Here is a 10,419-nt window from a genome sequence, read left to right on the forward strand (position 1 = left end):
GAGTTAGAGACGGTCCCTCCTGTGGGCATACGCAGCAGTTTGAATAATTACCCTGGATTGCCTGAGCCCACGGCTTCAACACCCGCCTGGGCAGCGAGACCTCATCTCCACAATAAATCAAAAAATCAGCTGGGCATGCCTATAATTCCGGCTACTTGGAAGACTGTGGCGGAAGGATCGCCGGAACCCAGCAGGTCGAGACTGCGGTGGCCAGGAGCAGCCACTGCACTTCAGTCTGGGCGACAGAGTGAGACTCCAACTCAAATAATAATAATAATAATAATAATTACCCTGATGAACCAAGTAGGTGATGGAGGGTGACAGGTGGTGTTTATAAGAAGCTAGGGCAAGGGATGACAGAAATAGGAAGTAAAACAGGCTTCTCATTTTCTCATTCCTGTGTGAGAACTCTTGTAGGAGGAGTCAAAGTGATGACTGTCTAAGGAAGTAGATAAGCCCATGGGTGTTCAGGGTTAAGGGGTCCTTGACAAAGGCGTTTAATGGTGTAAATCAAGATAAAAGCAAAGGCAGAGAATATAGGTAAAACTACAAGGAATATCCATGGATGTTATTTATTGACACTTATCTTTTCCGATCTTTAGTTTGAGATCTGTGAGTTCTTCACAACAGTACTCCAGGTACCTTTCTATGTCAGCAGAGGCCATTTCTCCTGGATTCCAGGCTTTCAATGTAGTATGATGAATCCAAGAGTCTATTCAGTGAACTTCAGTGCTGAAGGAGTGAAGAGAACAGTGCAGGGTCCTTTCTAATCTGGACCCAAAGAAGGGGAGAGGCAAGGGCCTTCAGTACCAAGTCTCCAGAATTCCATATACCATTCTATGACACACACCTACCAATTTTTGACATCTGTGTACCCTCTATTTTTTGGTCCTATACGTTCCTTCCTTTAAATAACCATACACTTTATTGCAGGACAAAAACTTACCATACAAGATCTTTTCCTACACAAAACCATTCTGTCCTTTACCTTCTTACTGGAAACACTTCCACAGCAACCACCTTCTCCACATCTTTCCTTTTCTTTCTGGCTCTTCCCATTTCCTCCATTCCATATAACCTTCCACATTTATATATTGAATTCATCCTAGCAAATTAAATTATGGTAAGGTTACATATTCCAACAGGGATAGCCAGGATCAAATGGTCAGCACCTGTGTTAATTAAATTAATTTGGGTTCTAATGCTCTCATATTCATCTGGGTTTTTTTGGTGGGGGGCAATGGTGAGCTATGCCAGGCACTTTAGTACATTCCCTGGCCTCCTCAGTGGCCATCACTCCTAAGCTGGATGTTTTCTCTTCTCTTCAGAAGAGAGGATACCAGCTTTCCAATGGTTCTCTGGCCTACACAGTGGACAAGGTCCTGGAGGTTTAGGCCTTTTGGGGGCAAATAGGCTTCTAGTGCCCCTACAAATAGTACCCATAGCACAGACACCATCCCCTTAGTAGTTTCATTCTTACCAGGTCTCTGATGGGCAGTTGGAGTTTTGTTGCTAATGGCGACTGCCACGTGAGTCACCTCTTTGGGCCCTCTGGTTCTGCAGACCTCCATGTTGATACCCTGCTGCATCTTTAATGTCTTGGTTTTCCACATCCATAGCAGGTAGCAGGTGCACCTCAGGGATCCTGGGGTTTACAAACCTGTAAGGCAGCTACTGGAGCCTTTGCCTTTGTCTTGTGTCCCCTTTCTTTTTCTTGAGCCTTCCCCCTATTTCTATTGTAAAAAACTGGAGTGTCCACTTTCAGGAGGTTCTTCAAGGTACTTTCTGGTCCTGAGGCCTGCTTCTGCAGCTTCCTTCTGATATGTGGACCTGCTTGAGTAATAAACTTATCCTTCACCTGACTCAGGATCTAGGGAAGTGTGCTTAACCAAAGCCTCTCTTAGCCTTTGCAAAAAGGCCGAGGAATTCTTGTCTGCTCTCTGGTCTATCCTGGATACTGTAGAGTAGTTGAGAGTTTTAGTCTTAGTTTTTCTTAAGCCTGCCAGGATGCACACCAGGAAATGTTTCCTTCTCCATTCTCCCAGTTCTGCATTAGAGTCCCATTCAGGGTCCTCCAATAGTACTGCTGATTTTCCAATTGGATATGGCACTTCTCCCTGTCTGACACTATATGAAATGCAAAGCCCATCCCCAGATTTCTCTGCCTCTTGTAGGGCTGCTTGTTTCTCAGTGGTTGTCAAGGTTTGACTTAAGAGTAACATAATGTCCTCCTGGGAGAACTCAAGTACTTGTGTTAAATCCTGGATAGCATCTGTACACTGGTCAGGTCATCTGAGAACTTGTCAAGATCTTTCTTAATCTGTGTCAAGTCCCATGGGAAAAAGGGTACCTGTCTCTTACTAGGGCCGTATTCACTAAGCCTCTCTTGTAGGGGCTTAAGTAGAGTGGGAGTCTGCCTAGGGCAGGAGTTTTAAGTGGGGCATGTTTGAAGTATGGGAAGGATCTAGGTAAGGTGGGTAGGACAGGCCAGTAGAGGCCTCAGGGACTGATGCCTTCCCCAGTGGCATATTAGGGGTTGGCACCCCTGATCCATTAGCACCATCCTTTGAAATGACCAACTACCCCCAAGGCCAAGACTCTCTATCCTGCAACTTATAATGTGACCACACTTGGATGCAAAAGAATCTAAGATGCTTTTTCTTCAGTGTCTGAGGATTAAAGAAGTCCCCATATCCCAGGATGCACTCAAGAAGATTGCATGCAGCAGATAGCCAGATGGCCTGCTACCCATCTGGAGAGTGAGAAGTAAAAGAAAGGTCTCCCTTAGCTTTCCTTCCTCCAACCAAGACACATGAATAAGGATCAAAGAAAGAAGAGCATCTTCTCACTTTCCTGTCTTTCTCTACTCATTGTGTTCCCATGGATGCGAGCATGACCTCCACTTGCATTGAGTGGATGGGACCTGGTTGGCAGGATAGGTCACACTTACCTGTGCAGTGCCCCAGTCCTTGAATGTTGACTGTGTCTCTGGATTTCTCAAACCTATCATCACCTCAATTCATACTAAGTCTTTAAAAAGACCTTGAAGCAATTGTATTTGGACAAGAGATGCTGATGTGTATAGAGGGTGTTCTTGAGACCTTCCACAAACCTCTGGCTACTAGACACACAGATTAAGCCAAGTTGTAACATCCATATTAACAGGAGTAATTACTATCCAAAGTTCTTTACCTGATAAGGAACCACTTAAGTTTGGAGACATAAAAGTGCCCCAAAAAGGTATGTAGGCCCATTAAGACAGTCCCTAATGGTCTCTGAAAAGCCTAAAATGACAGTCAGCGGGGCTCATCTAACATAGAGCTTGTGTATTTTGGTTCCAATACGGCCAAAAACAGAGGGGTCTAAATACTTAGGACGTAGAATTGACAAGGTGGTTTGAGGGAAGAGTCCACTTTCACTCAATTCTACCTAACCATAGAATACCCTAACTGTGTTGACCACACTTCCTCCACATGCTAGGATAAACTATGGAGCCAGATTCTCCCTAAACAAAAGAAAGAATGTGGACCTAAATTAACAAGATATCTACCAAAAGGAAATGCTTCACAGAAAACAGGTTCTCATATTTGCCAGGTTGTGCTGATACCTAACAAGGTAGAAGAAACAAAACCGCAGCCTACTACCCTCTACCAGTGAGTTCTTTAATTATGAGAGAATTCTTAAAATCTTTTCATCCCCTGCCTCTCAAAAACAACAAAAATGCATTATCCTGAGCTACATTCCAAGCCAGACTCAATACTACTCAACAATGCCAGGTTCCTAGGCTGGAAAAACAACATTGCATCAAAAGGAGACAGTAATCATGAAGAAAATAATGTACAATAGAAAAGACTGAAGAAAATGTGGTAAGAAAGCAGAGGATAAGAAGCCTCAGAAACAAAAACAAAGAGATAGATCCACTTTAACTCACCCTTCTGACAAATCCTGGTTGAGCCCCCCCAAATCTTTTTTTTTTTTTTTGGTCTGGTTGTCAGGCTGGGTCCCCAAGGCATGTTGCTGTTCACGGAGCTGTACTGCCAGCCTGGGATTCACATGGTGGCTGGGGATGTGATGGCTTCTGGATAGGGGAATGTGATGGTGTCTGAGAACTTGGAGATTCCAACTGCCAAACACTCCAGAGGTCACCAGAATTTTGAGAAGTGTGCACAGCTCTTCTAGTCCGACAAGCCAGAAAGTGAGAAGTGTTATACCTTTGCTGGCCCTGTCAGCTTCCTCAGTTCCATCTACTCCAATAGCTTCGTCGGCTCCACTGGTCCCATCAGCTCCACTGTCTTCCTCAGTTTCATTGGCTCCACAGGAACCAGTTCCATCAGCTTCACTGGTTTCATCTTTAATCAGCTCCACAGGTTCCATTGACCCTGTCAGCTGGAAAGCCAGCCTCTGGTGTATGAAGCTCTCCTAGTCAGCAGCACTTCTAGTCTGGCAGTATTCAGCAGCTCTCTCTAGTCTGGGTTCTTGTCTAATAATGATAATGATGATGATGATGATGTTAATAACAAACAACAACGACAACAATAATAATAATAGATGCAGACACCAGAGAGTAAGTGGGAATTTTGTTAGCAAATAGGAAAGCTCTCAGTAGTGGGAGGAGTCCCAAAAGGGTTTCTGGCAATATCTCTACAGGCAAAGGTTTATATAGTCCTAAGAACCTGCTGATTGGTTGACAATAGCTCCAATCATAGAGAGGCACCATGATGTTTGAAAGGAAATGAACCAATCAGTGTGAGTTGGGAAGGGCCAATCAGGGAGAAACATGAAAGGAGATGTCCATGGACCTGGGAGTGGATGTGCCCTCTCCAGTCCATGAAGTTTGCAGGAAATTATTACCAGGAATCTGCCCTATCTGCCTATCAGGTGTCTTCCTTTCTCCTCTCTCAGTATGTGTCTGATGATCTGACTCCTCCTTTAGAATCATTTCTCTGGCTGAGAGAATTTGCATTTTGCATTTTTTAGTACATTTCTGGAGGTAATTAATGCTTTAATTTTTCTCTCCCTGGAAATGTCATCATTTTGCTTTCATTTTTTAAATATTTATTTATTTATTTATTTTTAAAAATTTATTGTAGAGAAGAGGTCTTGCCATGTTTACCAGATGTCTTGAACATCTGGGCTTAGGCAATCCTCCCGCCTTGGCTTACCAGAATGCTGAGATTACAAACATGAGCCACTGAACCTGGTTCACATGTGACTATAGGCATATGCCACTGCAACAGGTCAGCTTTAATTTTAAAAAAATTTTTTTTGTATGTAGAATTTTAGGTTGACCAGTTTTGTTTTTCTCAGTCTTTTAAAGATGTTGTTCCACTGTGCTATATCCTCCGTAGGTTCTGATGTGAAGTTCTCTGTTGTTTCTTATATATGATATGTTCTTGGTCTCTGGCTACTTTCTACATTTTCTCTTTTTCTTCAGTTAGTAGCAGTTTTCCTATGATGGGCCTAGGGGAAATTATCTTATATTTGTTCCTTTGGGGTCCACGGAACTTTTTAGACATGTAAATTTATCTCTTTCACCAAATTTTGGAAGTTTTCAGCCATTATTTCTTCAGTTATTTTTTTCCAACTTTTTTTCTTCTCTCCTTCTGGGATACCAATTCTCCAACCACTCATTATCCTTGAATTTTCTCCATGTGTCCCTAAGACTTTATGTTTTTTGAACTTTTTTTTCCTTAAATTTCCTCCGTTTGGATGATTTCTAAAAATCAATGTTTATGTTCACTCTTCCTCTGCAGTCTCCATCTGCTGTGAAGCATGCTCTTTCATTTCAAAAATCTCAGATACCGTATCTTCAGGTTCAAATTTTGCTCTTCTTGTTCTTTTGTATATTTCCTGTTTCTCTGCTGAGGTTTCTATCATTTCATACAAGTGTGCTTTTCTTTGACTCATCAAGAATATTTACAGTAGATTCATCTGTTAACTCCAATATCTGGGCTCTCTCAGGGTTAACCTCTGTCCATTGCTTTTCCTTTTGAGTATGGGTTATATTTTCCTGACTCTTTCATATAGCAAGTCTTTTTTTATTAGTATATATTCTGGAATTATGAATTTTATGTTGAAGAAACTATGAATTTCTTATATTCCTCCAATGATATGATATATATTTTTTTTTTGCTTCAGCAGGCAGTTAATTTGATTAAAGTTGAATAGTAAACTCTGTCTTGTCTGTGATGACAGGCAACTAAGATCTCCTTTCAGACTGCCTTTAATCTGTTTCATGTATGTGGTTCAGGATCAGTCAGACTCTGTGTAGAGATTATACACAAATCTGGAGTTCCCCTTCTTTGAAAAACTCCTTTAACGACTTCCTCTCACTCTCCAGCAGTCATGGGTGCCCTGGGTTCTGTCCTCTGCTTTCCTCAGGCCAGAAGACAGTGTGCTTACATTCAGAGTTTTAGCCACTTTAGGGTATGCCATGACTGTAGCTCTCCTCAACAAAAAACTGAAGAAATGGAGCACTCACCTGTGCCCATCATTTCCTTTATATTTTGACTCCTCTCAGAATCTTTCTCCTTCTGTTCATCCTCCCAAACTCTAAAGCAGTTGTTTTGTATTTTGTACAGAGTGTATGGCTGTTATCTGCAGGAGAGTTCATTTTTCAGGAGCTTGCCTGAACTTGTTTTTTAGTCTTAGTTCCTTTGTTGACTTATTGTGTGACTTTCAGCAAGCCACTGTCTCTGCCTTTGCCTCAGTTTCCCAACCTGAACAATAAGATGATAATTCTGTCCTTTTTCAAGAGGAGTAAATGATAAAGAAGTAACTGCATTGCAAACCATCAGACAAACACTGGTGTGAGTGTCTGATATAATGATGCCCATCCCTCTTCCTGTCCCTCCTTCACATGCTACGAAGGCCCAGGAGGCTGCCATGGACACTGATCCTAGGGAAACAGGCTCTTATGAGGAAAGAGAGATTAGACCTCTGCATTCCAGCCCTACTCTCGTCCTCTTAGTCTCAGTGGTGAATTAGAAAAGTTAAGAGTACCACTTTTGGAGTCAGACCTGGATTTCTATTTCTCTCTGTCTCTCTGAGATGTGTGTAAGTTGTTTTCCTCTCTGAACTTTCATTTATAAGTTGCATACCTTCCTCCTAGAGGCAAGGCAAGAATTAAATATAAAACTGCTTGTAAATATCTCAGCACAATAGCTGTCTGCAATTGATCACTCCTCTTCACAGCCATCAATCAGGAAACGGGATTGGCTTTCCTTCTTTGGTGCCCTCTGAGCTTTGTAACACTTGGCCCTCCCTCAGCTTCCTCTGTGTCCAGAGACAGGATATGTCATTGGGCAGAAGTAGGCTTCTTCAGAAAATCCAGGTTTTCTGTAAACAGGCTCCCATGGCCTTCTGTGGTCATCCAACCATTGCTAGCCCCCAACTAGTGCTTGCAAATTTCTACTTCCACTTAAAAAGCAACTTATCTCTGCCTAGCCAAGTCCAGGCCTTGCACAGGGCACTGGGGATGTGGACACACTTGAGAAACCCTCAGTCCAGTGATCATAGTCTCATAGAGGGAGACAGATGAGAAAAGAAGATGTATAGCTGAATTTGAGTACCTCAGAGTACTATGGAATCTCTGAGATGATGACAGTCAACTCACCAGGAAGGATCCAGGGAGTCTCAGAAAAGGTTTTGCCTTATTTGGGCTTTGGATGACCTAGAGTTTTCCAGGTGATGGAATCAAGTGTTCCCAGAAGAGGAACTGGGACACAAACCTGGAGCATGCAGCTAGGTACATGGCATTCAGTGAAAACAATCAGCACGGCAGATTCTAATCTGACGCCATATCCATGTACCAGAAACTTTACACACTAAAGCACCACAACTAATGGGGCTTATGAGAAAGTGAGGCTGGGGAAGATTCCTCAAAACCTACAGAACTTCATAACTAGACCAACAACCAAAACAGTAATTCTGATAAAAATTTCTCCCTTTGTTGCATGTAACCAGTCATTCTGGGGACTCTTCATTGTCATCTGAGCAGCCAACAAACACATGAAGAAATGCTCAACCTCACTAATCATCAGGGAGATGCAAATCAAAACCACACTGAGATACCACCTAACTCCAGTCAGAATGGCAATTATTAACAACGCAAAAAATAACAGCTGCTGGAGAGGAAACAGACAGAAGTTACAGTGAGCTCTGATTATGCCACAGCACTCCAGCCTAAATAAATAAATAAACAAACAAATGTTCTGAGAAACCTGCATTATGTCAACATCACTCTCCTAGAATTATCTGAGTCAAAATAAAACAAAGATTTAAAAAAGCAGCCACACCTATTGCATTTACTGAGCTCCTATGATTTAGAGCTGGGAACGCCCTAGAGCTTAAGGCTGGGGCACAGGAGAGTGGCAAGAGAGAAACCCAGGGTAGAGAGGTAGCTAAGACTTCACAGCTATTTAGTGCCAGTGCTGATAACATGACTTGGAGACTATGTGTTGCCAGGAGACCCAGCCAGGATCCCGCAGGAAAGGAGGCTAGACCAGGGGCCAGACCTATACTTGTCCCATGCTCCGGGTCAGCCAGCTGAGAAATGGGGCTGAGGTTGAATGTAGAACCAGCCAAGGGGTGGAGCAGAGGGTGGGGGTGGAGCCAGCTGAGGGGCACAGCTGAGGATGGGGGTGCAGTCAGCTGACTTGTTTCTGGGTGATTTGTTCCCCTTGTGGGTGTGTCTTGAATATCAGAGGGAGGGTCCAGCTGGAACTCAGTACCATGGTTTCTTGGGTTGGCAACTGGCATCAACAGAGGTGACAATGACTGGGTCTCATTGTCAGTGATTATGGGGGTAGGGAGAAGCCTGGCCTCCCTCAAAGTCGCCCTTCCAAGGAAGTGTTATAGTCCCCATATGACAAATGAAGAAACCGAGGCAAAGGAAGTTCAGGTAATTCGTCCAAGGTAGCAGAGCCTGGATTCCAAGCGAGGTTTATCTCACTGCTCTTTGTGTGTCCCTGTGCCCCTGGAAGGCGGAAGGGGAAGTGGGAGAGGGAGGATTCCCCAGCCTCTGCATGGGTTCCTGGACCACTTAGGGCATGGTCAGTGACCCCAGAAGGCAGCAGCTGTGGGCCACGTGCATTTCTCAGGGTACTTCAGAAGAGGCAGAAAAGATGGTGGTGAGACATGGACCCAGAGAACTGGCCTTTTGTCCAAGTGACCTGGACCCATGGGAATGGGTTTAGGGTCATCACTAGTGTGGTCTGGGTTAGACCTGTCCCCAGGAACCGGACTCCTTGGAAACTCCCCAAGGTTGCTGCTTCTAAGGCCTGATGGGGAAGAAGAATTCTCCTGAGATGCAAGGAACCCAGAGGCTGTTTCACCCACCCTGTCAGAAGCACCTACTTGTGCCAGACCCTGGGAGGGGAGTGACTTGCCATGATAGGAGGCTGAGCAGGTAGATCATAGGACTCTGTCTCCCTGCCTCTGTCTCACCTGGTCCTCTGTCAGGCACTGTGTGTCCTGGATGGGAACAACGGCCCGGACAGTAGCGTGAGAAGGGGGCGTTGCAAACACTGTGGCCCAGCTTTGTCATTACAAGATAAAAAGTCAAACTGAAGTCGTGTGTTCAACTGTGGACATAAGAGCCTAGACCTCTGTGTTTATAGAAGCAGAGACAAACTTGGAAGCACACAAGCCAGGCTGCCCCCAGCAGTAGGGCACAATTTGTTGGGAATGGGATAGGATTCTGTTTCTCACTTTAGAAACTATTGGGTTATTAAAAACAAATTTCTCCCTTAAATCTCAGAGTTGGAATGTCTGGCATAGTCTTCCACTCTGTCCACCTAGCGTTGTATGATCCTGAGTAAGTCACTCCCCCTCTCTGGGTCTCAGTTTTTTCACCTGATAAATGGGGTGAGGGTCTCTTGCCTGCTGACTCCTCAGAATTGTGAGCAGCCAATGAGGTTCTGAGCAGTAGTGGGCCTCAGTGCAGGGAGGCAAGAAGGGAGCAGAGTGAGGGGAAAGCTGGGATTGCAAACCCAGATGTCTGCAAAGTCCAGACAGGAACTGGTGTAGACTGGAAATCCAAGCTGCCTCCTCATATATATGCAAACAGACACACACATGCACATGCTAGCCAGCCAGTTTCCTGCTTTCGGCTTCTAGACAGCTAGTTGCATTTCATTGTACTAAATGCAGTTTCCTTGGCTTTCTCTATCTGTTCAACACCTGCATGATATTTCTTAACAAAAATGGCTCCTAGTTTACCTACCTCTATAGTACCAATATGTAAACCAATATTGTCTGTCTATATTGCCATAACCCTTAAAGCATCGCCACAGGCCTGCACATATCTACATTCCCAAGAATTTTCAAAGGAAAGTGTATTTCTTTATCACCTATACATTCCCATTAAGTCCTTATCAAAGAACACTTAACCTCCTGCAGACTGTGCTCACTCAATGA

The 10,419-nt window shown here is 43.9% G+C and overlaps 1 pseudogene; it reads right to left on the reverse strand.

Annotated features, from left to right (window-relative positions):
• LOC103272659 overlaps positions 1-9,547 on the reverse strand; it is a 21,791-nt pseudogene extending 12,244 nt beyond the window's left edge.
• Between the last annotated feature and the right edge of the window lie 872 nt (positions 9,548-10,419).

This window comes from Carlito syrichta, unplaced genomic scaffold (genome assembly GCF_000164805.1).
Source record: "Carlito syrichta isolate Samal-C Ts95f unplaced genomic scaffold, Tarsius_syrichta-2.0.1 Scaffold313117, whole genome shotgun sequence".
NCBI classification, from domain to species: Eukaryota; Metazoa; Chordata; class Mammalia; order Primates; family Tarsiidae; genus Carlito; species Carlito syrichta.